Source organism: Garra rufa, chromosome 22, assembly GCF_049309525.1.
Source record: "Garra rufa chromosome 22, GarRuf1.0, whole genome shotgun sequence".
Lineage (NCBI taxonomy): Eukaryota > Metazoa > Chordata > Actinopteri > Cypriniformes > Cyprinidae > Garra > Garra rufa.
This window is the reverse complement of record NC_133382.1, coordinates 11,341,860-11,364,292: the sequence shown is the minus strand read 5'-3', so window position 1 is coordinate 11,364,292 and position 22,433 is coordinate 11,341,860. Positions and strand designations below refer to the sequence as shown.

The window sequence follows — 22,433 nt, the reverse complement described above, 5'->3', positions numbered from 1 at the left end:
GCAGATCAAAGCACTTCAGACTGATCTGGAAGTGGATTAAAGTAGAGCATCTTTCTCATCATTCAAATCCAATCATCTCACACAAAAAGGAAACACAATCCAGCCCTTACCTCATTCTAATTCAGTGATAGCAGTCTTGACATGGTGACCCGGCTTCACTGTTCTGTGAGTGGTGACTATGAAGTATAGGTGCAATAGAAGTGTTTCCTATACTATTGAAACATTCCAGGTTCAGTACAAGTTATGCACTACTGACATCATGCTGTCAGTTAATCATTTAAATTACAGCTAAAAAATGGGTTCGTCCAAAGAGTGAATTCATGCATGGTACTGTGATAGGATGCCAGCTCTGCAATAAGTAAGTTTGTGAAATTTCATCCCTGCTGCATAGTCCATGGTCAACTGTAAGTGGTATTACTAGAAAGTGGAAGCATTTAGGAACATCAGCCACCAAGTGGGGTCCCTGAGTGCTGAGGCACATGGTGCTTAAAAGTCACCTGCGGCCTGCTAATTTCATAGCTGAAGAGTTCCACTGGCATTAAAATCTGTACAAAAATAGTACAGCAGGAGCTTCATGGAATGGGTTTTTATGAGGAAGCAGCTACACGCAAGCCTCCCATCACCAATTAGGCCTACAATGCCAAGTGTTGAATGGAGTGGCGTAAAGCACACCGACACTGAACTCTGAAGGAGTGGAAACTTGCTCTGTAGAGTGATGAGTCATCCTTCTTTGTTTGGATGTCTGAAGAGTGAGTCTGGGTTTGGTAGATGCCAGAAGACCTTTTCCAGTCGGACTGCATTGTGCCAACTGTAAAGTTTTGTAAAGAAGGGATGTGGGGCTGTTTTTTTGGTGAGTTGGGCTAGGCCCCTAACTTTCAGTGAAGGGAAATCATAATGCTTCAGCATACCTGGCATTTTGTTAAATGTTATGCTTCCAACTTTGTGGGAACAGTTTGGGGAAAGCCCTTTTCTAAGCCAAGAAAATCCATTTAAAATGCAGTAGTGGGCAGTACCATTTAAAGACACTGAGTACATTAAAGTTTTGCCTTTATCTACTATGCCTTTTAGAAATGATTATTACCCAAAACAACTCTCTCATAATATTTAGTTTATAATTAAAAACTATACACTTAAATTCAGAACAAGAACATAAGGTCTTCACATGAAAAATATATATCTCACTTTAACAACCATACTTCCACTGTATAAATAATCTGCTGTAATGTAAAAAGGAAGTAAAGACTGTTTTGTCTTGATGCCCTTTCAGCATAAGGGTAACATTTTCCCATGATGGTTTTAGAAAGGCAAACAAAGAATTTGGCAGGGTGGGGCACAGGTTCTTAAAGGTTACTGAGATGCCCCATGCATGTTTTAAAAATACTTAGGTGATTAAGGACTAATGGCATACAATGATTTATATAAATATATCAACATGTATTAAGTGGCAATGCTGTAATGGAAATGAGTTACATTTTCAATTGGCATAGCATCATTGATATCCAGCCTAAATATGCAGTTAAGCACCCACTTCAAATGGGCCATTTTTAACTGAACTTAAAATTTGATGTCAATATCGCCAAAATCCACGCAACCATAAATCCACATATGTAACAACAAGCTTGGGGCTCCCTCTCTTGGTCATAAACAACACTTACAGTAAAACAGTTAAAAACTGTTTGTATAAAAGCCCCCCAGAGATAGGACCAATGCAGCTGTGGTATAATAAAATAAAAGAAAGAAAGATAATAAAATAAGCTACATAAAACTTCATAATAAAATAAAACACTTAATTAAATAATTTGGTAGTGGAAGTAAAATCCTACTCTTGCATAACAATGAATGAATAAAGTTTTATATATTTTTAATTGTTGTTTACTGTGCTGTAATTGACTATAAACATAAACTTAACAATAACAATACAGTTTTTTAAAGCTCATTGTTGTATTTCTTCCCCGGGGTGTGTGTTCAAAGTGTGTGTGTGTTCACTACTCACAGGTGTGTCTTTATTTGGATTACTAGATAAATGGGTTAACATATTGGCTACATGTCACGTCACTGATTCACTCACTCAATTACTCACTTGTATTTCGACCAAGCAACCCAGGCAGACTTCCCTTCATGAGGCCTTTTTTGAAAGTGATTCCTCACAAATAGAAAAAATGTTGAGCATTGTCCTGCTTCATGAATCTGATAGAGTGCACAAAGGAAAGCAAAAGTGGCTGTGTTTGGCTGAGACCAGGACTATGTAACATCTCATGCTCTGCCATTTCAGGCAGGTAGAAGAGGTTGGGCCCCCATCCTGCAGAGTGCAGTTCCATCTCTGATCAAACACACCTGAATCCGCTAATCTGCCCTCTTTAACCACCACAGATAGAGGGAAAGGAAGCTTGCGTCCAACTTTTTTAACTCAGGCAAAAGAGTCTTTCAAAAGTCTGCCCTGGCATTCCAACCTATACCTCTGAAGAAACTGAAGCCTTAATCCAGCGCCTTATGCTGCGTTCACACCGCCCAAACCGTCATGCGTCAGTTGCGGCAAGATTACATGTAAAGTCAATGGTTGAGTCCGTCAGAGGCTCTGCGTTGCGTTGTGTCCGTTGGATCCGTCAACTTTTCAAGCGTTACCTGCGTTTCAAGCGTCAACGCAGCCAACGCAGCCAACGCAAGCAACGCAGAAGTTCAGCTAGTTGAACTTTTGACGGACTTAACGCACTTGACGCAGTGCGTCAACCAATCAGAGCGTCTCACTGTAGCGACGTCACCACACGTATTTTGAATGAAGCGGGAGCAGAAAAAACAACAACATACAATTCTCTGCGATTGAAGACGGCTACAAACTTATTCTAGCCGTCTGCAATCGCAGAGAATTGTATGATCCGTCCTCGTTGTTGTATAAAGACAGGAATGTAAAGGAACTTGCTTGGATGAAGATCGCTGAAGAGATCGGGTTGTCAAATCTTTTCTCAACGTAATTATTTCCCATTTCGTTAGCTAGCGAAACATGTTCATGAGAGGATTCCAAAATGTCCAGTCCCAATAGTTTGCCATGGTTTATTCAGGGGAAGTGTGCAGAAAACTAGATGCGTTGGGAGCGTTGCCTGACGTGTGCGGTGTGAACGCACCAAAAAGCAAGCGTTGCCAGCTTCAACGTACATGCGTCAAACTAGATGCGTTAGGTGCGTTGCCTGACGCAGACAAAGTGTGCGGTGTGAACGCACCATTAGACCGCTCAGCCACACTACCAAGAAAGAATCCATCCCGCGCTGCTTTCCGCCAATTTTTTTTTTCTTTTTTTTTTCTTTCCAACCTTCTTTGCAAAGCCTGTGGAGTGCGGGCAAGGAAAAATTTTTGCGCAGGCACAATAGCCTTCCAAAATTCAGCCTTGGCAGCGGTGGGATTCGAACTCATGCCCCCGAAGAGACTGGAGCCTTAATCCAGCGCCTTAGACTGCTCGGCCACGCTACCTCGTCGGGTTGCCTTCCATGGGTCTCGTCGACAGGTGGAAAGGCCTCCCTAATACTGACTCTGCGGAACGGCTGCAGTCTAATCCTACCCTGCAGCGGCTCGCTCTGTGGGCCCTTTTTTGCCCTCTTTCACCCCCCACAGGTAGAGGGAAACGCAGCCACCGGGTCTTCTTTGCAAAGGCCGTACAAGTTTTATTGGCTCAGGAAAAAGAGCCTTCCAGAAGCCTGCCCTGGCAGCGGTGGGTTTTGAACCACACTACCCGGCCACGGTACACGGTTTGGCCCCTTCCCTCAGCCACCCCCCCGCTGCTTTCCGCCAATTTTTTTTCTTGTCGCGCTTCGCCACAAGCTGATGCCTTGTAATTTGCCGCCGTAAAGGCATCCTTTATACAGGGGTATGCAGTCCTACTCCTGGTGGCCCCCTTCCTGCGGAGTGGAGGTCCATCTCTGATCAAGCACACCTGAATCCGCTAATCAAGGCCTTTGGGGCTTATGTGAAAACGGCAGCCAGCGGTGTTGAATTTAAACTCAAAATGATCAGGCAGCTGTTATTTCACCCAAAACTTTCCATGAGCGACATTGGCTGTCTCCATTCTTGTAGACTACTCATTGTTTTTCGCTATTATATTTTTCAAATTCGTTGAATTGTTTGTTTGTTTTTTTAAAGCACCTCTCCTATGATTGTAAATTACTGGTGTGCCTCTGTTGGGATGGAGCAGAGGCTGGGTCAAGCTTCCAGCACTGACTTTGCTAAATGGAAAAGGAAGCGAAAGCGGCTGAGTTTGGATGAGCACGCAGCGTCACTTCTCCAGTCGCAGCAGCCTCAGGAGCTTTCCAAAAGACTGCCCTGGCAGCGGTGGGATTCGAACCCACGCCCCCGAAGAGACTGGAGCCTTAATCCAGCGCCTTAGACCGCTCGGCCACGCTACCTCGTCGGGTTATGCTCCACGGGTCTCTTCGACAGGTGGAACGGCCTCCCTAATACTGACTCTGCAGAACGGCTGCAGTCTAATCCTGTTTGCGTGAAACAAACCTGCTCCCAAGCGGGTTAGAGGGCCTCCCTGCCTTGGTTAAAATAGCTGCTGGCAGCGGTGGGATTCGAACCCACGCCCCCAAAGAGACTGGAGCCTAAATCCAGCGCCTTAGACCACTCGGCCACGCTACCCTGGAACGCACTCCTTCGTGGGCCCTTTTCTGCCCTCTTTCCCCCCCACAAAGATAGAGGGAACGTCGGCCGCGGGACCTTCTTTGCAAAGCCTGTGGAGCGCGGGCAAGGAAAGTTTTTTTGTGCAGGCACAATAGCCTTCCAAAATTCAGCCTTGGCAGCGGTGGGATTCGAACCCACGCCCCCGAAGAAACTGGAGCCTTAATCCAGCGCCTTAGACAGCTCGGCCACGCTACCTCTTGGTGTTGCCTTCCAAGGGTCTCTTCGCCAGGTGGAAAGGCCTCCCTAATACTGACTCTGCGGAACGGCTGCAGTCTAATCCTGTTTGCGTGAAACAAACCCGCTTCCGAGCGCGTTAGAGCTTGCGGATGTTTTGCTACCACAACAAGTCTGAGATGAGTTTGGAAGAACAGAACGACACAAGATGTGATGCAAATCATCAGCAGTTAAGCCTCGAGTAGTCGGTCACCCATGTGGGAAAGACGGGGCCCAGAAGCAGGATTGAGTCAGCCTGCTTTAGCACACAGCCGATCGTCTGTGGGAGAAGACGACGCGTCTTGTCTGACAGGGCCTGGCTGCTGCTGCTGCCAAGGTAAGCATACTCTCACAGCATACGTAGGGGCCTCCCGGCCTTGGTTAAAATCACCGATGGCAGCGGTGGGATTCGAACCCACGCCCCCGAAGAGACTGGAGCCTAAATCCAGCGCCTTAGACCCCTCGGCCACGCTACCCTGCAGCGGCTCGCTCCGTGGGCCCTTTTCTGCCCTCTTTCACCCCCACAGCTAGAGGGAAAGGCACCCGACGAGTCTTCTTCGCAAAGGCCGTACAAGTTTTTTTTGGCTCAGGCAAAAGAGCCTTCCACAAGTCTGCCCTGGCAGCGGTGGGATTCGAACCCACGCCCCCGAAGAGACTGGAGCCTTAATCCAGCGCCTTAGACCGCTCGGCCACGCTACCCTGTGCGGCCTCTTCCCCCCCGCTGCTTTCCGCCAATTTTTTTTCTTGTCGCGCTTCGCCACAAGCTGATGCCTTGTAATTTGCCGCCGTAAAGGCATCCTTTATACAGGGGTATGCAGTCCTACTCCTGGTGGCCCCCTTCCTGCGGAGTGGAGGTCCATCTCTGATCAAGCACACCTGAATCCGCTAATCAAGGCCTTTGGGGCTTATGTGAAAACGGCAGCCAGCGGTGTTGAATTTAAACTCAAAATGATCAGGCAGCTGTTATTTCACCCAAAACTTTCCATGAGCGACATTGGCTGTCTCCATTCTTGTAGACTACTCATTGTTTTTCGCTATTATATTTTTCAAATTCGTTGAATTGTTTGTTTGTTTTTTTAAAGCACCTCTCCTATGATTGTAAATTACTGGTGTGCCTCTGTTGGGATGGAGCAGAGGCTGGGTCAAGCTTCCAGCACTGACTTTGCTAAATGGAAAAGGAAGCGAAAGCGGCTGAGTTTGGATGAGCACGCAGCGTCACTTCTCCAGTCGCAGCAGCCTCAGGAGCTTTCCAAAAGACTGCCCTGGCAGCGGTGGGATTCGAACCCACGCCCCCGAAGAGACTGGAGCCTTAATCCAGCGCCTTAGACCGCTCGGCCACGCTACCTCGTCGGGTTATGCTCCACGGGTCTCTTCGGCAGGTGGAACGGCCTCCCTAATACTGACTCTGCAGAACGGCTGCAGTCTAATCCTGTTTGCGTGAAACAAACCTGCTCCCAAGCGGGTTAGAGGGCCTCCCTGCCTTGGTTAAAATAGCTGCTGGCAGCGGTGGGATTCGAACCCACGCCCCCAAAGAGACTGGAGCCTAAATCCAGCGCCTTAGACCACTCGGCCACGCTACCCTGCAACGCACTCCTTCGTGGGCCCTTTTCTGCCCTCTTTCCCCCCCACAAAGATAGAGGGAACGTCGGCCGCGGGACCTTCTTTGCAAAGCCTGTGGAGCGCGGGCAAGGAAAGTTTTTTTGTGCAGGCACAATAGCCTTCCAAAATTCAGCCTTGGCAGCGGTGGGATTCGAACCCACGCCCCCGAAGAGACTGGAGCCTTAATCCAGCGCCTTAGACAGCTCGGCCACGCTACCTCTTGGTGTTGCCTTCCAAGGGTCTCTTCGCCAGGTGGAAAGGCCTCCCTAATACTGACTCTGCGGAACGGCTGCAGTCTAATCCTGTTTGCGTGAAACAAACCCGCTTCCGAGCGCGTTAGAGCTTGCGGATGTTTTGCTACCACAACAAGTCTGAGATGAGTTTGGAAGAACAGAACGACACAAGATGTGATGCAAATCATCAGCAGTTAAGCCTCGAGTAGTCGGTCACCCATGTGGGAAAGACGGGGCCCAGAAGCAGGATTGAGTCAGCCTGCTTTAGCACACAGCCGATCGTCTGTGGGAGAAGACGACGCGTCTTGTCTGACAGGGCCTGGCTGCTGCTGCTGCCAAGGTAAGCATACTCTCACAGCATACGTAGGGGCCTCCCGGCCTTGGTTAAAATCACCGATGGCAGCGGTGGGATTCGAACCCACGCCCCCGAAGAGACTGGAGCCTAAATCCAGCGCCTTAGACCCCTCGGCCACGCTACCCTGCAGCGGCTCGCTCCGTGGGCCCTTTTCTGCCCTCTTTCACCCCCACAGCTAGAGGGAAAGGCACCCGACGAGTCTTCTTCGCAAAGGCCGTACAAGTTTTTTTTGGCTCAGGCAAAAGAGCCTTCCAGAAGTCTGCCCTGGCAGCGGTGGGATTCGAACCCACGCCCCCGAAGAGACTGGAGCCTTAATCCAGCGCCTTAGACCGCTCGGCCACGCTACCCTGTGCGGCCTCTTCCCCCCCGCTGCTTTCCGCCAATTTTTTTTCTTGTCGCGCTTCGCCACAAGCTGATGCCTTGTAATTTGCCGCCGTAAAGGCATCCTTTATACAGGGGTATGCAGTCCTACTCCTGGTGGCCCCCTTCCTGCGGAGTGGAGGTCCATCTCTGATCAAGCACACCTGAATCCGCTAATCAAGGCCTTTGGGGCTTATGTGAAAACGGCAGCCAGCGGTGTTGAATTTAAACTCAAAATGATCAGGCAGCTGTTATTTCACCCAAAACTTTCCATGAGCGACATTGGCTGTCTCCATTCTTGTAGACTACTCATTGTTTTTCGCTATTATATTTTTCAAATTCGTTGAATTGTTTGTTTGTTTTTTTAAAGCACCTCTCCTATGATTGTAAATTACTGGTGTGCCTCTGTTGGGATGGAGCAGAGGCTGGGTCAAGCTTCCAGCACTGACTTTGCTAAATGGAAAAGGAAGCGAAAGCGGCTGAGTTTGGATGAGCACGCAGCGTCACTTCTCCAGTCGCAGCAGCCTCAGGAGCTTTCCAAAAGACTGCCCTGGCAGCGGTGGGATTCGAACCCACGCCCCCGAAGAGACTGGAGCCTTAATCCAGCGCCTTAGACCGCTCGGCCACGCTACCTCGTCGGGTTATGCTCCACGGGTCTCTTCGACAGGTGGAACGGCCTCCCTAATACTGACTCTGCGGAACGGCTGCAGTCTAATCCTGTTTGCGTGAAACAAACCTGCTCCCAAGCGGGTTAGAGGGCCTCCCTGCCTTGGTTAAAATAGCTGCTGGCAGCGGTGGGATTCGAACCCACGCCCCAAAAGAGAATGGAGCCTAAATCCAGCGCCTTAGACCACTCGGCCACGCTACCCTGGAACGCACTCCTTCGTGGGCCCTTTTCTGCCCTCTTTCCCCCCCACAAAGATAGAGGGAACGTCGGCCGCGGGACCTTCTTTGCAAAGCCTGTGGAGCGCGGGCAAGGAAAGTTTTTTTGTGCAGGCACAATAGCCTTCCAAAATTCAGCCTTGGCAGCGGTGGGATTCGAACCCACGCCCCCGAAGAGACTGGAGCCTTAATCCAGCGCCTTAGACAGCTCGGCCACGCTACCTCTTGGTGTTGCCTTCCAAGGGTCTCTTCGCCAGGTGGAAAGGCCTCCCTAATACTGACTCTGCGGAACGGCTGCAGTCTAATCCTGTTTGCGTGAAACAAACCCGCTTCCGAGCGCGTTAGAGCTTGCGGATGTTTTGCTACCACAACAAGTCTGAGATGAGTTTGGAAGAACAGAACGACACAAGATGTGATGCAAATCATCAGCAGTTAAGCCTCGAGTAGTCGGTCACCCATGTGGGAAAGACGGGGCCCAGAAGCAGGATTGAGTCAGCCTGCTTTAGCACACAGCCGATCGTCTGTGGGAGAAGACGACGCGTCTTGTCTGACAGGGCCTGGCTGCTGCTGCTGCCAAGGTAAGCATACTCTCACAGCATACGTAGGGGCCTCCCGGCCTTGGTTAAAATCACCGATGGCAGCGGTGGGATTCGAACCCACGCCCCCGAAGAGACTGGAGCCTAAATCGAACCCTGTGCGGCCTCTTCCCCCCCGCTGCTTTCCGCCAATTTTTTTTCTTGTCGCGCTTCGCCACAAGCTGATGCCTTGTAATTTGCGAAGAGACTGGAGCCTTAATCCAGCGCCTTAGACCGCTCGGCCACGCTACCTCGTCGGGTTATGCTCCACGGGTCTCTTCGACAGGTGGAACGGCCTCCCTAATACTGACTCTGCGGAACGGCTGCAGTCTAATCCTGTTTGCGTGAAACAAACCTGCTCCCAAGCGGGTTAGAGGGCCTCCCTGCCTTGGTTAAAATAGCTGCCGGCAGCGGTGGGATTCGAACCCACGCCCCCAAAGAGACTGGAGCCTAAATCCAGCGCCTTAGACCACTCGGCCACGCTACCCTGGAACGCACTCCTTCGTGGGCCCTTTTCTGCCCTCTTTCCCCCCCACAAAGATAGAGGGAACGTCGGCCGCGGGACCTTCTTTGCAAAGCCTGTGGAGCGCGGGCAAGGAAAGTTTTTTTGTGCAGGCACAATAGCCTTCCAAAATTCAGCCTTGGCAGCGGTGGGATTCGAACCCACGCCCCCGAAGAGACTGGAGCCTTAATCCAGCGCCTTAGACAGCTCGGCCACGCTACCTCTTGGTGTTTCCTTCCAAGGGTCTCTTCGCCAGGTGGAAAGGCCTCCCTAATACTGACTCTGCGGAACGGCTGCAGTCTAATCCTGTTTGCGTGAAACAAACCCGCTTCCGAGCGCGTTAGAGCTTGCGGATGTTTTGCTACCACAACAAGTCTGAGATGAGTTTGGAAGAACAGAACGACACAAGATGTGATGCAAATCATCAGCAGTTAAGCCTCGAGTAGTCGGTCACCCATGTGGGAAAGACGGGGCCCAGAAGCAGGATTGAGTCAGCCTGCTTTAGCACACAGCCGATCGTCTGTGGGAGAAGACGACGCGTCTTGTCTGACAGGGCCTGGCTGCTGCTGCTGCCAAGGTAAGCATACTCTCACAGCATACGTAGGGGCCTCCCGGCCTTGGTTAAAATCACCGATGGCAGCGGTGGGATTCGAACCCACGCCCCCGAAGAGACTGGAGCCTAAATCCAGCGCCTTAGACCCCTCGGCCACGCTACCCTGCAGCGGCTCGCTCCGTGGGCCCTTTTCTGCCCTCTTTCACCCCCACAGCTAGAGGGAAAGGCACCCGACGAGTCTTCTTCGCAAAGGCCGTACAAGTTTTTTTTGGCTCAGGCAAAAGAGCCTTCCACAAGTCTGCCCTGGCAGCGGTGGGATTCGAACCCACGCCCCCGAAGAGACTGGAGCCTTAATCCAGCGCCTTAGACCGCTCGGCCACGCTACCCTGTGCGGCCTCTTCCCCCCCGCTGCTTTCCGCCAATTTTTTTTCTTGTCGCGCTTCGCCACAAGCTGATGCCTTGTAATTTGCCGCCGTAAAGGCATCCTTTATACAGGGGTATGCAGTCCTACTCCTGGTGGCCCCCTTCCTGCGGAGTGGAGGTCCATCTCTGATCAAGCACACCTGAATCCGCTAATCAAGGCCTTTGGGGCTTATGTGAAAACGGCAGCCAGCGGTGTTGAATTTAAACTCAAAATGATCAGGCAGCTGTTATTTCACCCAAAACTTTCCATGAGCGACATTGGCTGTCTCCATTCTTGTAGACTACTCATTGTTTTTCGCTATTATATTTTTCAAATTCGTTGAATTGTTTGTTTGTTTTTTTAAAGCACCTCTCCTATGATTGTAAATTACTGGTGTGCCTCTGTTGGGATGGAGCAGAGGCTGGGTCAAGCTTCCAGCACTGACTTTGCTAAATGGAAAAGGAAGCGAAAGCGGCTGAGTTTGGATGAACACGCAGCGTCACTTCTCCAGTCGCAGCAGCCTCAGGAGCTTTCCAAAAGACTGCCCTGGCAGCGGTGGGATTCGAACCCACGCCCCCGAAGAGACTGGAGCCTTAATCCAGCGCCTTAGACCGCTCGGCCACGCTACCTCGTCGGGTTTTGCTCCACGGGTCTCTTCGACAGGTGGAACGGCCTCCCTAATACTGACTCTGCGGAACGGCTGCAGTCTAATCCTGTTTGCGTGAAACAAACCTGCTCCCAAGCGGGTTAGAGGGCCTCCCTGCCTTGGTTAAAATAGCTGCTGGCAGCGGTGGGATTCGAACCCACGCCCCCAAAGAGACTGGAGCCTAAATCCAGCGCCTTAGACCACTCGGCCACGCTACCCTGCAACGCACTCCTTCGTGGGCCCTTTTCTGCCCTCTTTCCCCCCCACAAAGATAGAGGGAACGTCGGCCGCGGGACCTTCTTTGCAAAGCCTGTGGAGCGCGGGCAAGGAAAGTTTTTTTGTGCAGGCACAATAGCCTTCCAAAATTCAGCCTTGGCAGCGGTGGGATTCGAACTCACGCCCCCGAAGAGACTGGAGCCTTAATCCAGCGCCTTAGACAGCTCGGCCACGCTACCTCTTGGTGTTGCCTTCCAAGGGTCTCTTCGCCAGGTGGAAAGGCCTCCCTAATACTGACTCTGCGGAACGGCTGCAGTCTAATCCTGTTTGCGTGAAACAAACCCGCTTCCGAGCGCGTTAGAGCTTGCGGATGTTTTGCTACCACAACAAGTCTGAGATGAGTTTGGAAGAACAGAACGACACAAGATGTGATGCAAATCATCAGCAGTTAAGCCTCGAGTAGTCGGTCACCCATGTGGGAAAGACGGGGCCCAGAAGCAGGATTGAGTCAGCCTGCTTTAGCACACAGCCGATCGTCTGTGGGAGAAGACGACGCGTCTTGTCTGACAGGGCCTGGCTGCTGCTGCTGCCAAGGTAAGCATACTCTCACAGCATACGTAGGGGCCTCCCGGCCTTGGTTAAAATCACCGATGGCAGCGGTGGGATTCGAACCCACGCCCCCGAAGAGACTGGAGCCTAAATCCAGCGCCTTAGACCCCTCGGCCACGCTACCCTGCAGCGGCTCGCTCCGTGGGCCCTTTTCTGCCCTCTTTCACCCCCACAGCTAGAGGGAAAGGCACCCGACGAGTCTTCTTCGCAAAGGCCGTACAAGTTTTTTTTGGCTCAGGCAAAAGAGCCTTCCAGAAGTCTGCCCTGGCAGCGGTGGGATTCGAACCCACGCCCCCGAAGAGACTGGAGCCTTAATCCAGCGCCTTAGACCGCTCGGCCACGCTACCCTGTGCGGCCTCTTCCCCCCCGCTGCTTTCCGCCAATTTTTTTTCTTGTCGCGCTTCGCCACAAGCTGATGCCTTGTAATTTGCCGCCGTAAAGGCATCCTTTATACAGGGGTATGCAGTCCTACTCCTGGTGGCCCCCTTCCTGCGGAGTGGAGGTCCATCTCTGATCAAGCACACCTGAATCCGCTAATCAAGGCCTTTGGGGCTTATGTGAAAACGGCAGCCAGCGGTGTTGAATTTAAACTCAAAATGATCAGGCAGCTGTTATTTCACCCAAAACTTTCCATGAGCGACATTGGCTGTCTCCATTCTTGTAGACTACTCATTGTTTTTCGCTATTATATTTTTCAAATTCGTTGAATTGTTTGTTTGTTTTTTTAAAGCACCTCTCCTATGATTGTAAATTACTGGTGTGCCTCTGTTGGGATGGAGCAGAGGCTGGGTCAAGCTTCCAGCACTGACTTTGCTAAATGGAAAAGGAAGCGAAAGCGGCTGAGTTTGGATGAGCACGCAGCGTCACTTCTCCAGTCGCAGCAGCCTCAGGAGCTTTCCAAAAGACTGCCCTGGCAGCGGTGGGATTCGAACCCACGCCCCCGAAGAGACTGGAGCCTTAATCCAGCGCCTTAGACCGCTCGGCCACGCTACCTCGTCGGGTTATGCTCCACGGGTCTCTTCGACAGGTGGAACGGCCTCCCTAATACTGACTCTGCGGAAAGGCTGCAGTCTAATCCTGTTTGCGTGAAACAAACCTGCTCCCAAGCGGGTTAGAGGGCCTCCCTGCCTTGGTTAAAATAGCTGCTGGCAGCGGTGGGATTCGAACCCACGCCCCAAAAGAGACTGGAGCCTAAATCCAGCGCCTTAGACCACTCGGCCACGCTACCCTGGAACGCACTCCTTCGTGGGCCCTTTTCTGCCCTCTTTCCCCCCCACAAAGATAGAGGGAACGTCGGCCGCGGGACCTTCTTTGCAAAGCCTGTGGAGCGCGGGCAAGGAAAGTTTTTTTGTGCAGGCACAATAGCCTTCCAAAATTCAGCCTTGGCAGCGGTGGGATTCGAACCCACGCCCCCGAAGAGACTGGAGCCTTAATCCAGCGCCTTAGACAGCTCGGCCACGCTACCTCTTGGTGTTGCCTTCCAAGGGTCTCTTCGCCAGGTGGAAAGGCCTCCCTAATACTGACTCTGCGGAACGGCTGCAGTCTAATCCTGTTTGCGTGAAACAAACCCGCTTCCGAGCGCGTTAGAGCTTGCGGATGTTTTGCTACCACAACAAGTCTGAGATGAGTTTGGAAGAACAGAACGACACAAGATGTGATGCAAATCATCAGCAGTTAAGCCTCGAGTAGTCGGTCACCCATGTGGGAAAGACGGGGCCCAGAAGCAGGATTGAGTCAGCCTGCTTTAGCACACAGCCGATCGTCTGTGGGAGAAGACGACGCGTCTTGTCTGACAGGGCCTGGCTGCTGCTGCTGCCAAGGTAAGCATACTCTCACAGCATACGTAGGGGCCTCCCGGCCTTGGTTAAAATCACCGATGGCAGCGGTGGGATTCGAACCCACGCCCCCGAAGAGACTGGAGCCTAAATCGAACCCTGTGCGGCCTCTTCCCCCCCGCTGCTTTCCGCCAATTTTTTTTCTTGTCGCGCTTCGCCACAAGCTGATGCCTTGTAATTTGCGAAGAGACTGGAGCCTTAATCCAGCGCCTTAGACCGCTCGGCCACGCTACCTCGTCGGGTTATGCTCCACGGGTCTCTTCGACAGGTGGAACGGCCTCCCTAATACTGACTCTGCGGAACGGCTGCAGTCTAATCCTGTTTGCGTGAAACAAACCTGCTCCCAAGCGGGTTAGAGGGCCTCCCTGCCTTGGTTAAAATAGCTGCCGGCAGCGGTGGGATTCGAACCCACGCCCCCAAAGAGACTGGAGCCTAAATCCAGCGCCTTAGACCACTCGGCCACGCTACCCTGGAACGCACTCCTTCGTGGGCCCTTTTCTGCCCTCTTTCCCCCCCACAAAGATAGAGGGAACGTCGGCCGCGGGACCTTCTTTGCAAAGCCTGTGGAGCGCGGGCAAGGAAAGTTTTTTTGTGCAGGCACAATAGCCTTCCAAAATTCAGCCTTGGCAGCGGTGGGATTCGAACCCACGCCCCCGAAGAGACTGGAGCCTTAATCCAGCGCCTTAGACAGCTCGGCCACGCTACCTCTTGGTGTTTCCTTCCAAGGGTCTCTTCGCCAGGTGGAAAGGCCTCCCTAATACTGACTCTGCGGAACGGCTGCAGTCTAATCCTGTTTGCGTGAAACAAACCCGCTTCCGAGCGCGTTAGAGCTTGCGGATGTTTTGCTACCACAACAAGTCTGAGATGAGTTTGGAAGAACAGAACGACACAAGATGTGATGCAAATCATCAGCAGTTAAGCCTCGAGTAGTCGGTCACCCATGTGGGAAAGACGGGGCCCAGAAGCAGGATTGAGTCAGCCTGCTTTAGCACACAGCCGATCGTCTGTGGGAGAAGACGACGCGTCTTGTCTGACAGGGCCTGGCTGCTGCTGCTGCCAAGGTAAGCATACTCTCACAGCATACGTAGGGGCCTCCCGGCCTTGGTTAAAATCACCGATGGCAGCGGTGGGATTCGAACCCACGCCCCCGAAGAGACTGGAGCCTAAATCCAGCGCCTTAGACCCCTCGGCCACGCTACCCTGCAGCGGCTCGCTCCGTGGGCCCTTTTCTGCCCTCTTTCACCCCCACAGCTAGAGGGAAAGGCACCCGACGAGTCTTCTTCGCAAAGGCCGTACAAGTTTTTTTTGGCTCAGGCAAAAGAGCCTTCCACAAGTCTGCCCTGGCAGCGGTGGGATTCGAACCCACGCCCCCGAAGAGACTGGAGCCTTAATCCAGCGCCTTAGACCGCTCGGCCACGCTACCCTGTGCGGCCTCTTCCCCCCCGCTGCTTTCCGCCAATTTTTTTTCTTGTCGCGCTTCGCCACAAGCTGATGCCTTGTAATTTGCCGCCGTAAAGGCATCCTTTATACAGGGGTATGCAGTCCTACTCCTGGTGGCCCCCTTCCTGCGGAGTGGAGGTCCATCTCTGATCAAGCACACCTGAATCCGCTAATCAAGGCCTTTGGGGCTTATGTGAAAACGGCAGCCAGCGGTGTTGAATTTAAACTCAAAATGATCAGGCAGCTGTTATTTCACCCAAAACTTTCCATGAGCGACATTGGCTGTCTCCATTCTTGTAGACTACTCATTGTTTTTCGCTATTATATTTTTCAAATTCGTTGAATTGTTTGTTTGTTTTTTTAAAGCACCTCTCCTATGATTGTAAATTACTGGTGTGCCTCTGTTGGGATGGAGCAGAGGCTGGGTCAAGCTTCCAGCACTGACTTTGCTAAATGGAAAAGGAAGCGAAAGCGGCTGAGTTTGGATGAACACGCAGCGTCACTTCTCCAGTCGCAGCAGCCTCAGGAGCTTTCCAAAAGACTGCCCTGGCAGCGGTGGGATTCGAACCCACGCCCCCGAAGAGACTGGAGCCTTAATCCAGCGCCTTAGACCGCTCGGCCACGCTACCTCGTCGGGTTTTGCTCCACGGGTCTCTTCGACAGGTGGAACGGCCTCCCTAATACTGACTCTGCGGAACGGCTGCAGTCTAATCCTGTTTGCGTGAAACAAACCTGCTCCCAAGCGGGTTAGAGGGCCTCCCTGCCTTGGTTAAAATAGCTGCTGGCAGCGGTGGGATTCGAACCCACGCCCCCAAAGAGACTGGAGCCTAAATCCAGCGCCTTAGACCACTCGGCCACGCTACCCTGCAACGCACTCCTTCGTGGGCCCTTTTCTGCCCTCTTTCCCCCCCACAAAGATAGAGGGAACGTCGGCCGCGGGACCTTCTTTGCAAAGCCTGTGGAGCGCGGGCAAGGAAAGTTTTTTTGTGCAGGCACAATAGCCTTCCAAAATTCAGCCTTGGCAGCGGTGGGATTCGAACCCACGCCCCCGAAGAGACTGGAGCCTTAATCCAGCGCCTTAGACAGCTCGGCCACGCTACCTCTTGGTGTTGCCTTCCAAGGGTCTCTTCGCCAGGTGGAAAGGCCTCCCTAATACTGACTCTGCGGAACGGCTGCAGTCTAATCCTGTTTGCGTGAAACAAACCCGCTTCCGAGCGCGTTAGAGCTTGCGGATGTTTTGCTACCACAACAAGTCTGAGATGAGTTTGGAAGAACAGAACGACACAAGATGTGATGCAAATCATCAGCAGTTAAGCCTCGAGTAGTCGGTCACCCATGTGGGAAAGACGGGGCCCAGAAGCAGGATTGAGTCAGCCTGCTTTAGCACACAGCCGATCGTCTGTGGGAGAAGACGACGCGTCTTGTCTGACAGGGCCTGGCTGCTGCTGCTGCCAAGGTAAGCATACTCTCACAGCATACGTAGGGGCCTCCCGGCCTTGGTTAAAATCACCGATGGCAGCGGTGGGATTCGAACCCACGCCCCCGAAGAGACTGGAGCCTAAATCCAGCGCCTTAGACCCCTCGGCCACGCTACCCTGCAGCGGCTCGCTCCGTGGGCCCTTTTCTGCCCTCTTTCACCCCCACAGCTAGAGGGAAAGGCACCCGACGAGTCTTCTTCGCAAAGGCCGTACAAGTTTTTTTTGGCTCAGGCAAAAGAGCCTTCCAGAAGTCTGCCCTGGCAGCGGTGGGATTCAAACCCACGCCCCCGAAGAGACTGGAGCCTTAATCCAGCGCCTTAGACCGCTCGGCCACGCTACCCTGTGCGGCCTCTTCCCCCCCGCTGCTTTCGGCCAATTTTTTTTCTTGTCGCGCTTCGCCACAAGCTGATGCCTTGTAATTTGCCGCCGTAAAGGCATCCTTTATACAGGGGTATGCAGTCCTACTCCTGGTGGCCCCCTTCCTGCGGAGTGGAGGTCCATCTCTGATCAAGCACACCTGAATCCGCTAATCAAGGCCTTTGGGGCTTATGTGAAAACGGCAGCCAGCGGTGTTGAATTTAAACTCAAAATGATCAGGCAGCTGTTATTTCACCCAAAACTTTCCATGAGCGACATTGGCTGTCTCCATTCTTGTAGACTACTCATTGTTTTTCGCTATTATATTTTTCAAATTCGTTGAATTGTTTGTTTGTTTTTTTAAAGCACCTCTCCTATGATTGTAAATTACTGGTGTGCCTCTGTTGGGATGGAGCAGAGGCTGGGTCAAGCTTCCAGCACTGACTTTGCTAAATGGAAAAGGAAGCGAAAGCGGCTGAGTTTGGATGAGCACGCAGCGTCACTTCTCCAGTCGCAGCAGCCTCAGGAGCTTTCCAAAAGACTGCCCTGGCAGCGGTGGGATTCGAACCCACGCCCCCGAAGAGACTGGAGCCTTAATCCAGCGCCTTAGACCGCTCGGCCACGCTACCTCGTCGGGTTATGCTCCACGGGTCTCTTCGACAGGTGGAACGGCCTCCCTAATACTGACTCTGCGGAACGGCTGCAGTCTAATCCTGTTTGCGTGAAACAAACCTGCTCCCAAGCGGGTTAGAGGGCCTCCCTGCCTTGGTTAAAATAGCTGCTGGCAGCGGTGGGATTCGAACCCACGCCCCAAAAGAGACTGGAGCCTAAATCCAGCGCCTTAGACCACTCGGCCACGCTACCCTGGAACGCACTCCTTCGTGGGCCCTTTTCTGCCCTCTTTCCCCCCCACAAAGATAGAGGGAACGTCGGCCGCGGGACCTTCTTTGCAAAGCCTGTGGAGCGCGGGCAAGGAAAGTTTTTTTGTGCAGGCACAATAGCCTTCCAAAATTCAGCCTTGGCAGCGGTGGGATTCGAACCCACGCCCCCGAAGAGACTGGAGCCTTAATCCAGCGCCTTAGACAGCTCGGCCACGCTACCTCTTGGTGTTGCCTTCCAAGGGTCTCTTCGCCAGGTGGAAAGGCCTCCCTAATACTGACTCTGCGGAACGGCTGCAGTCTAATCCTGTTTGCGTGAAACAAACCCGCTTCCGAGCGCGTTAGAGCTTGCGGATGTTTTGCTACCACAACAAGTCTGAGATGAGTTTGGAAGAACAGAACGACACAAGATGTGATGCAAATCATCAGCAGTTAAGCCTCGAGTAGTCGGTCACCCATGTGGGAAAGACGGGGCCCAGAAGCAGGATTGAGTCAGCTTGCTTTAGCACACAGCCGATCGTCTGTGGGAGAAGACGACGCGTCTTGTCTGACAGGGCCTGGCTGCTGCTGCTGCCAAGGTAAGCATACTCTCACAGCATACGTAGGGGCCTCCCGGCCTTGGTTAAAATCACCGATGGCAGCGGTGGGATTCGAACCCACGCCCCCGAAGAGACTGGAGCCTAAATCGAACCCATGTGCGGCCTCTTCCCCCCCCGCTGCTTTCCGCCAATTTTTTTTCTTGTCGCGCTTCGCCACAAGCTGATGCCTTGTAATTTGCGAAGAGACTGGAGCCTTAATCCAGCGCCTTAGACCGCTCGGCCACGCTACCTCGTCGGGTTATGCTCCACGGGTCTCTTCGACAGGTGGAACGGCCTCCCTAATACTGACTCTGCGGAACGGCTGCAGTCTAATCCTGTTTGCGTGAAACAAACCTGCTCCCAAGCGGGTTAGAGGGCCTCCCTGCCTTGGTTAAAATAGCTGCCGGCAGCGGTGGGATTCGAACCCACGCCCCCAAAGAGACTGGAGCCTAAATCCAGCGCCTTAGACCACTCGGCCACGCTACCCTGGAACGCACTCCTTCGTGGGCCCTTTTCTGCCCTCTTTCCCCCCCACAAAGATAGAGGGAACGTCGGCCGCGGGACCTTCTTTGCAAAGCCTGTGGAGCGCGGGCAAGGAAAGTTTTTTTGTGCAGGCACAATAGCCTTCCAAAATTCAGCCTTGGCAGCGGTGGGATTCGAACCCACGCCCCCGAAGAGACTGGAGCCTTAATCCAGCGCCTTAGACAGCTCGGCCACGCTACCTCTTGGTGTTTCCTTCCAAGGGTCTCTTCGCCAGGTGGAAAGGCCTCCCTAATACTGACTCTGCGGAACGGCTGCAGTCTAATCCTGTTTGCGTGAAACAAACCCGCTTCCGAGCGCGTTAGAGCTTGCGGATGTTTTGCTACCACAACAAGTCTGAGATGAGTTTGGAAGAACAGAACGACACAAGATGTGATGCAAATCATCAGCAGTTAAGCCTCGATTAGGCGGTCACCCATGTGGGAAAGACGGGGCCCAGAAGCAGGATTGAGTCAGCCTGCTTTAGCACACAGCCGATCGTCTGTGGGAGAAGACGACGCGTCTTGTCTGACAGGGCCTGGCTGCTGCTGCTGCCAAGGTAAGCATACTCTCACAGCATACGTAGGGGCCTCCCGGCCTTGGTTAAAATCACCGATGGCAGCGGTGGGATTCGAACCCACGCCCCCGAAGAGACTGGAGCCTAAATCCAGCGCCTTAGACCCCTCGGCCACGCTACCCTGCAGCGGCTCGCTCCGTGGGCCCTTTTCTGCCCTCTTTCACCCCCACAGCTAGAGGGAAAGGCACCCGACGAGTCTTCTTCGCAAAGGCCGTACAAGTTTTTTTTGGCTCAGGCAAAAGAGCCTTCCACAAGTCTGCCCTGGCAGCGGTGGGATTCGAACCCACGCCCCCGAAGAGACTGGAGCCTTAATCCAGCGCCTTAGACCGCTCGGCCACGCTACCCTGTGCGGCCTCTTCCCCCCCGCTGCTTTCCGCCAATTTTTTTTCTTGTCGCGCTTCGCCACAAGCTGATGCCTTGTAATTTGCCGCCGTAAAGGCATCCTTTATACAGGGGTATGCAGTCCTACTCCTGGTGGCCCCCTTCCTGCGGAGTGGAGGTCCATCTCTGATCAAGCACACCTGAATCCGCTAATCAAGGCCTTTGGGGCTTATGTGAAAACGGCAGCCAGCGGTGTTGAATTTAAACTCAAAATGATCAGGCAGCTGTTATTTCACCCAAAACTTTCCATGAGCGACATTGGCTGTCTCCATTCTTGTAGACTACTCATTGTTTTTCGCTATTATATTTTTCAAATTCGTTGAATTGTTTGTTTGTTTTTTTAAAGCACCTCTCCTATGATTGTAAATTACTGGTGTGCCTCTGTTGGGATGGAGCAGAGGCTGGGTCAAGCTTCCAGCACTGACTTTGCTAAATGGAAAAGGAAGCGAAAGCGGCTGAGTTTGGATGAACACGCAGCGTCACTTCTCCAGTCGCAGCAGCCTCAGGAGCTTTCCAAAAGACTGCCCTGGCAGCGGTGGGATTCGAACCCACGCCCCCGAAGAGACTGGAGCCTTAATCCAGCGCCTTAGACCGCTCGGCCACGCTACCTCGTCGGGTTTTGCTCCACGGGTCTCTTCGACAGGTGGAACGGCCTCCCTAATACTGACTCTGCGGAACGGCTGCAGTCTAATCCTGTTTGCGTGAAACAAACCTGCTCCCAAGCGGGTTAGAGGGCCTCCCTGCCTTGGTTAAAATAGCTGCTGGCAGCGGTGGGATTCGAACCCACGCCCCCAAAGAGACTGGAGCCTAAATCCAGCGCCTTAGACCACTCGGCCACGCTACCCTGCAACGCACTCCTTCGTGGGCCCTTTTCTGCCCTCTTTCCCCCCCACAAAGATAGAGGGAACGTCGGCCGCGGGACCTTCTTTGCAAAGCCTGTGGAGCGCGGGCAAGGAAAGTTTTTTTGTGCAGGCACAATAGCCTTCCAAAATTCAGCCTTGGCAGCGGTGGGATTCGAACCCACGCCCCCGAAGAGACTGGAGCCTTAATCCAGCGCCTTAGACAGCTCGGCCACGCTACCTCTTGGTGTTGCCTTCCAAGGGTCTCTTCGCCAGGTGGAAAGGCCTCCCTAATACTGACTCTGCGGAACGGCTGCAGTCTAATCCTGTTTGCGTGAAACAAACCCGCTTCCGAGCGCGTTAGAGCTTGCGGATGTTTTGCTACCACAACAAGTCTGAGATGAGTTTGGAAGAACAGAACGACACAAGATGTGATGCAAATCATCAGCAGTTAAGCCTCGAGTAGTCGGTCACCCATGTGGGAAAGACGGGGCCCAGAAGCAGGATTGAGTCAGCCTGCTTTAGCACACAGCCGATCGTCTGTGGGAGAAGACGACGCGTCTTGTCTGACAGGGCCTGGCTGCTGCTGCTGCCAAGGTAAGCATACTCTCACAGCATACGTAGGGGCCTCCCGGCCTTGGTTAAAATCACCGATGGCAGCGGTGGGATTCGAACCCACGCCCCCGAAGAGACTGGAGCCTAAATCCAGCGCCTTAGACCCCTCGGCCACGCTACCCTGCAGCGGCTCGCTCCGTGGGCCCTTTTCTGCCCTCTTTCACCCCCACAGCTAGAGGGAAAGGCACCCGACGAGTCTTCTTCGCAAAGGCCGTACAAGTTTTTTTTGGCTCAGGCAAAAGAGCCTTCCAGAAGTCTGCCCTGGCAGCGGTGGGATTCGAACCCACGCCCCCGAAGAGACTGGAGCCTTAATCCAGCGCCTTAGACCGCTCGGCCACGCTACCCTGTGCGGCCTCTTCCCCCCCGCTGCTTTCGGCCAATTTTTTTTCTTGTCGCGCTTCGCCACAAGCTGATGCCTTGTAATTTGCCGCCGTAAAGGCATCCTTTATACAGGGGTATGCAGTCCTACTCCTGGTGGCCCCCTTCCTGCGGAGTGGAGGTCCATCTCTGATCAAGCACACCTGAATCCGCTAATCAAGGCCTTTGGGGCTTATGTGAAAACGGCAGCCAGCGGTGTTGAATTTAAACTCAAAATGATCAGGTAGCTGTTATTTCACCCAAAACTTTCCATGAGCGACATTGGCTGTCTCCATTCTTGTAGACTACTCATTGTTTTTCGCTATTATATTTTTCAAATTCGTTGAATTGTTTGTTTGTTTTTTTAAAGCACCTCTCCTATGATTGTAAATTACTGGTGTGCCTCTGTTGGGATGGAGCAGAGGCTGGGTCAAGCTTCCAGCACTGACTTTGCTAAATGGAAAAGGAAGCGAAAGCGGCTGAGTTTGGATGAGCACGCAGCGTCACTTCTCCAGTCGCAGCAGCCTCAGGAGCTTTCCAAAAGACTGCCCTGGCAGCGGTGGGATTCGAACCCACGCCCCCGAAGAGACTGGAGCCTTAATCCAGCGCCTTAGACCGCTCGGCCACGCTACCTCGTCGGGTTATGCTCCACGGGTCTCTTCGACAGGTGGAACGGCCTCCCTAATACTGACTCTGCGGAACGGCTGCAGTCTAATCCTGTTTGCGTGAAACAAACCTGCTCCCAAGCGGGTTAGAGGGCCTCCC

At 52.9% G+C, this 22,433-nt stretch overlaps 50 non-coding genes across 50 annotated transcripts; all 50 read right to left on the bottom strand.

Moving 5' to 3' along the window:
- Positions 1-4,309: 4,309 nt before the first annotated feature.
- On the bottom strand, positions 4,310-4,391 carry trnal-aag (transfer RNA leucine (anticodon AAG)). Its single transcript has one exon. It is a non-coding gene; the product is annotated as a tRNA-Leu (tRNA).
- Positions 4,392-4,544: 153 nt separating this feature from the next.
- trnal-uag (transfer RNA leucine (anticodon UAG)) lies at positions 4,545-4,626 on the bottom strand. Its single transcript has one exon. It is a non-coding gene; the product is annotated as a tRNA-Leu (tRNA).
- A 155-nt stretch (positions 4,627-4,781) lies between these two features.
- On the bottom strand, positions 4,782-4,863 carry trnal-aag (transfer RNA leucine (anticodon AAG)). The gene has a single exon. It is a non-coding gene; the product is annotated as a tRNA-Leu (tRNA).
- Positions 4,864-5,275: 412 nt separating this feature from the next.
- Positions 5,276-5,357, bottom strand: trnal-uag (transfer RNA leucine (anticodon UAG)). The gene has a single exon. It is a non-coding gene; the product is annotated as a tRNA-Leu (tRNA).
- Positions 5,358-5,498: 141 nt separating this feature from the next.
- Positions 5,499-5,580, bottom strand: trnal-aag (transfer RNA leucine (anticodon AAG)). The gene has a single exon. It is a non-coding gene; the product is annotated as a tRNA-Leu (tRNA).
- Positions 5,581-6,144: 564 nt separating this feature from the next.
- On the bottom strand, positions 6,145-6,226 carry trnal-aag (transfer RNA leucine (anticodon AAG)). The gene has a single exon. It is a non-coding gene; the product is annotated as a tRNA-Leu (tRNA).
- Positions 6,227-6,379: 153 nt separating this feature from the next.
- trnal-uag (transfer RNA leucine (anticodon UAG)) lies at positions 6,380-6,461 on the bottom strand. The gene has a single exon. It is a non-coding gene; the product is annotated as a tRNA-Leu (tRNA).
- Positions 6,462-6,616: 155 nt separating this feature from the next.
- On the bottom strand, positions 6,617-6,698 carry trnal-aag (transfer RNA leucine (anticodon AAG)). Its single transcript has one exon. It is a non-coding gene; the product is annotated as a tRNA-Leu (tRNA).
- Positions 6,699-7,110: 412 nt separating this feature from the next.
- Positions 7,111-7,192, bottom strand: trnal-uag (transfer RNA leucine (anticodon UAG)). Its single transcript has one exon. It is a non-coding gene; the product is annotated as a tRNA-Leu (tRNA).
- Positions 7,193-7,333: 141 nt separating this feature from the next.
- On the bottom strand, positions 7,334-7,415 carry trnal-aag (transfer RNA leucine (anticodon AAG)). The gene has a single exon. It is a non-coding gene; the product is annotated as a tRNA-Leu (tRNA).
- Positions 7,416-7,979: 564 nt separating this feature from the next.
- On the bottom strand, positions 7,980-8,061 carry trnal-aag (transfer RNA leucine (anticodon AAG)). The gene has a single exon. It is a non-coding gene; the product is annotated as a tRNA-Leu (tRNA).
- A 153-nt stretch (positions 8,062-8,214) lies between these two features.
- trnal-uag (transfer RNA leucine (anticodon UAG)) lies at positions 8,215-8,296 on the bottom strand. Its single transcript has one exon. It is a non-coding gene; the product is annotated as a tRNA-Leu (tRNA).
- A 155-nt stretch (positions 8,297-8,451) lies between these two features.
- On the bottom strand, positions 8,452-8,533 carry trnal-aag (transfer RNA leucine (anticodon AAG)). The gene has a single exon. It is a non-coding gene; the product is annotated as a tRNA-Leu (tRNA).
- Positions 8,534-8,945: 412 nt separating this feature from the next.
- On the bottom strand, positions 8,946-9,137 carry trnal-aag (transfer RNA leucine (anticodon AAG)). The gene is made up of 2 exons: positions 9,100-9,137; positions 8,946-8,989 (listed from the first exon to the last, which is right to left on the bottom strand). It is a non-coding gene; the product is annotated as a tRNA-Leu (tRNA).
- Positions 9,138-9,290: 153 nt separating this feature from the next.
- Positions 9,291-9,372, bottom strand: trnal-uag (transfer RNA leucine (anticodon UAG)). Its single transcript has one exon. It is a non-coding gene; the product is annotated as a tRNA-Leu (tRNA).
- A 155-nt stretch (positions 9,373-9,527) lies between these two features.
- Positions 9,528-9,609, bottom strand: trnal-aag (transfer RNA leucine (anticodon AAG)). Its single transcript has one exon. It is a non-coding gene; the product is annotated as a tRNA-Leu (tRNA).
- Positions 9,610-10,021: 412 nt separating this feature from the next.
- Positions 10,022-10,103, bottom strand: trnal-uag (transfer RNA leucine (anticodon UAG)). Its single transcript has one exon. It is a non-coding gene; the product is annotated as a tRNA-Leu (tRNA).
- A 141-nt stretch (positions 10,104-10,244) lies between these two features.
- Positions 10,245-10,326, bottom strand: trnal-aag (transfer RNA leucine (anticodon AAG)). Its single transcript has one exon. It is a non-coding gene; the product is annotated as a tRNA-Leu (tRNA).
- A 564-nt stretch (positions 10,327-10,890) lies between these two features.
- Positions 10,891-10,972, bottom strand: trnal-aag (transfer RNA leucine (anticodon AAG)). Its single transcript has one exon. It is a non-coding gene; the product is annotated as a tRNA-Leu (tRNA).
- Positions 10,973-11,125: 153 nt separating this feature from the next.
- trnal-uag (transfer RNA leucine (anticodon UAG)) lies at positions 11,126-11,207 on the bottom strand. Its single transcript has one exon. It is a non-coding gene; the product is annotated as a tRNA-Leu (tRNA).
- A 155-nt stretch (positions 11,208-11,362) lies between these two features.
- trnal-aag (transfer RNA leucine (anticodon AAG)) lies at positions 11,363-11,444 on the bottom strand. Its single transcript has one exon. It is a non-coding gene; the product is annotated as a tRNA-Leu (tRNA).
- A 412-nt stretch (positions 11,445-11,856) lies between these two features.
- Positions 11,857-11,938, bottom strand: trnal-uag (transfer RNA leucine (anticodon UAG)). Its single transcript has one exon. It is a non-coding gene; the product is annotated as a tRNA-Leu (tRNA).
- A 141-nt stretch (positions 11,939-12,079) lies between these two features.
- trnal-aag (transfer RNA leucine (anticodon AAG)) lies at positions 12,080-12,161 on the bottom strand. The gene has a single exon. It is a non-coding gene; the product is annotated as a tRNA-Leu (tRNA).
- Positions 12,162-12,725: 564 nt separating this feature from the next.
- trnal-aag (transfer RNA leucine (anticodon AAG)) lies at positions 12,726-12,807 on the bottom strand. Its single transcript has one exon. It is a non-coding gene; the product is annotated as a tRNA-Leu (tRNA).
- Positions 12,808-12,960: 153 nt separating this feature from the next.
- trnal-uag (transfer RNA leucine (anticodon UAG)) lies at positions 12,961-13,042 on the bottom strand. Its single transcript has one exon. It is a non-coding gene; the product is annotated as a tRNA-Leu (tRNA).
- Positions 13,043-13,197: 155 nt separating this feature from the next.
- On the bottom strand, positions 13,198-13,279 carry trnal-aag (transfer RNA leucine (anticodon AAG)). The gene has a single exon. It is a non-coding gene; the product is annotated as a tRNA-Leu (tRNA).
- Positions 13,280-13,691: 412 nt separating this feature from the next.
- On the bottom strand, positions 13,692-13,883 carry trnal-aag (transfer RNA leucine (anticodon AAG)). The gene is made up of 2 exons: positions 13,846-13,883; positions 13,692-13,735 (listed from the first exon to the last, which is right to left on the bottom strand). It is a non-coding gene; the product is annotated as a tRNA-Leu (tRNA).
- Positions 13,884-14,036: 153 nt separating this feature from the next.
- Positions 14,037-14,118, bottom strand: trnal-uag (transfer RNA leucine (anticodon UAG)). The gene has a single exon. It is a non-coding gene; the product is annotated as a tRNA-Leu (tRNA).
- Positions 14,119-14,273: 155 nt separating this feature from the next.
- trnal-aag (transfer RNA leucine (anticodon AAG)) lies at positions 14,274-14,355 on the bottom strand. Its single transcript has one exon. It is a non-coding gene; the product is annotated as a tRNA-Leu (tRNA).
- Positions 14,356-14,767: 412 nt separating this feature from the next.
- Positions 14,768-14,849, bottom strand: trnal-uag (transfer RNA leucine (anticodon UAG)). Its single transcript has one exon. It is a non-coding gene; the product is annotated as a tRNA-Leu (tRNA).
- Positions 14,850-14,990: 141 nt separating this feature from the next.
- trnal-aag (transfer RNA leucine (anticodon AAG)) lies at positions 14,991-15,072 on the bottom strand. Its single transcript has one exon. It is a non-coding gene; the product is annotated as a tRNA-Leu (tRNA).
- Positions 15,073-15,636: 564 nt separating this feature from the next.
- trnal-aag (transfer RNA leucine (anticodon AAG)) lies at positions 15,637-15,718 on the bottom strand. Its single transcript has one exon. It is a non-coding gene; the product is annotated as a tRNA-Leu (tRNA).
- Positions 15,719-15,871: 153 nt separating this feature from the next.
- trnal-uag (transfer RNA leucine (anticodon UAG)) lies at positions 15,872-15,953 on the bottom strand. The gene has a single exon. It is a non-coding gene; the product is annotated as a tRNA-Leu (tRNA).
- Positions 15,954-16,108: 155 nt separating this feature from the next.
- On the bottom strand, positions 16,109-16,190 carry trnal-aag (transfer RNA leucine (anticodon AAG)). The gene has a single exon. It is a non-coding gene; the product is annotated as a tRNA-Leu (tRNA).
- A 412-nt stretch (positions 16,191-16,602) lies between these two features.
- Positions 16,603-16,684, bottom strand: trnal-uag (transfer RNA leucine (anticodon UAG)). Its single transcript has one exon. It is a non-coding gene; the product is annotated as a tRNA-Leu (tRNA).
- A 141-nt stretch (positions 16,685-16,825) lies between these two features.
- Positions 16,826-16,907, bottom strand: trnal-aag (transfer RNA leucine (anticodon AAG)). Its single transcript has one exon. It is a non-coding gene; the product is annotated as a tRNA-Leu (tRNA).
- A 564-nt stretch (positions 16,908-17,471) lies between these two features.
- Positions 17,472-17,553, bottom strand: trnal-aag (transfer RNA leucine (anticodon AAG)). Its single transcript has one exon. It is a non-coding gene; the product is annotated as a tRNA-Leu (tRNA).
- Positions 17,554-17,706: 153 nt separating this feature from the next.
- Positions 17,707-17,788, bottom strand: trnal-uag (transfer RNA leucine (anticodon UAG)). Its single transcript has one exon. It is a non-coding gene; the product is annotated as a tRNA-Leu (tRNA).
- Positions 17,789-17,943: 155 nt separating this feature from the next.
- Positions 17,944-18,025, bottom strand: trnal-aag (transfer RNA leucine (anticodon AAG)). The gene has a single exon. It is a non-coding gene; the product is annotated as a tRNA-Leu (tRNA).
- Positions 18,026-18,437: 412 nt separating this feature from the next.
- Positions 18,438-18,631, bottom strand: trnal-aag (transfer RNA leucine (anticodon AAG)). The gene is made up of 2 exons: positions 18,594-18,631; positions 18,438-18,481 (listed from the first exon to the last, which is right to left on the bottom strand). It is a non-coding gene; the product is annotated as a tRNA-Leu (tRNA).
- Positions 18,632-18,784: 153 nt separating this feature from the next.
- On the bottom strand, positions 18,785-18,866 carry trnal-uag (transfer RNA leucine (anticodon UAG)). The gene has a single exon. It is a non-coding gene; the product is annotated as a tRNA-Leu (tRNA).
- A 155-nt stretch (positions 18,867-19,021) lies between these two features.
- On the bottom strand, positions 19,022-19,103 carry trnal-aag (transfer RNA leucine (anticodon AAG)). The gene has a single exon. It is a non-coding gene; the product is annotated as a tRNA-Leu (tRNA).
- A 412-nt stretch (positions 19,104-19,515) lies between these two features.
- trnal-uag (transfer RNA leucine (anticodon UAG)) lies at positions 19,516-19,597 on the bottom strand. The gene has a single exon. It is a non-coding gene; the product is annotated as a tRNA-Leu (tRNA).
- Positions 19,598-19,738: 141 nt separating this feature from the next.
- On the bottom strand, positions 19,739-19,820 carry trnal-aag (transfer RNA leucine (anticodon AAG)). The gene has a single exon. It is a non-coding gene; the product is annotated as a tRNA-Leu (tRNA).
- A 564-nt stretch (positions 19,821-20,384) lies between these two features.
- trnal-aag (transfer RNA leucine (anticodon AAG)) lies at positions 20,385-20,466 on the bottom strand. The gene has a single exon. It is a non-coding gene; the product is annotated as a tRNA-Leu (tRNA).
- Positions 20,467-20,619: 153 nt separating this feature from the next.
- trnal-uag (transfer RNA leucine (anticodon UAG)) lies at positions 20,620-20,701 on the bottom strand. The gene has a single exon. It is a non-coding gene; the product is annotated as a tRNA-Leu (tRNA).
- Positions 20,702-20,856: 155 nt separating this feature from the next.
- Positions 20,857-20,938, bottom strand: trnal-aag (transfer RNA leucine (anticodon AAG)). Its single transcript has one exon. It is a non-coding gene; the product is annotated as a tRNA-Leu (tRNA).
- Positions 20,939-21,350: 412 nt separating this feature from the next.
- trnal-uag (transfer RNA leucine (anticodon UAG)) lies at positions 21,351-21,432 on the bottom strand. Its single transcript has one exon. It is a non-coding gene; the product is annotated as a tRNA-Leu (tRNA).
- A 141-nt stretch (positions 21,433-21,573) lies between these two features.
- trnal-aag (transfer RNA leucine (anticodon AAG)) lies at positions 21,574-21,655 on the bottom strand. The gene has a single exon. It is a non-coding gene; the product is annotated as a tRNA-Leu (tRNA).
- Positions 21,656-22,219: 564 nt separating this feature from the next.
- On the bottom strand, positions 22,220-22,301 carry trnal-aag (transfer RNA leucine (anticodon AAG)). The gene has a single exon. It is a non-coding gene; the product is annotated as a tRNA-Leu (tRNA).
- Positions 22,302-22,433: the final 132 nt, after the last annotated feature.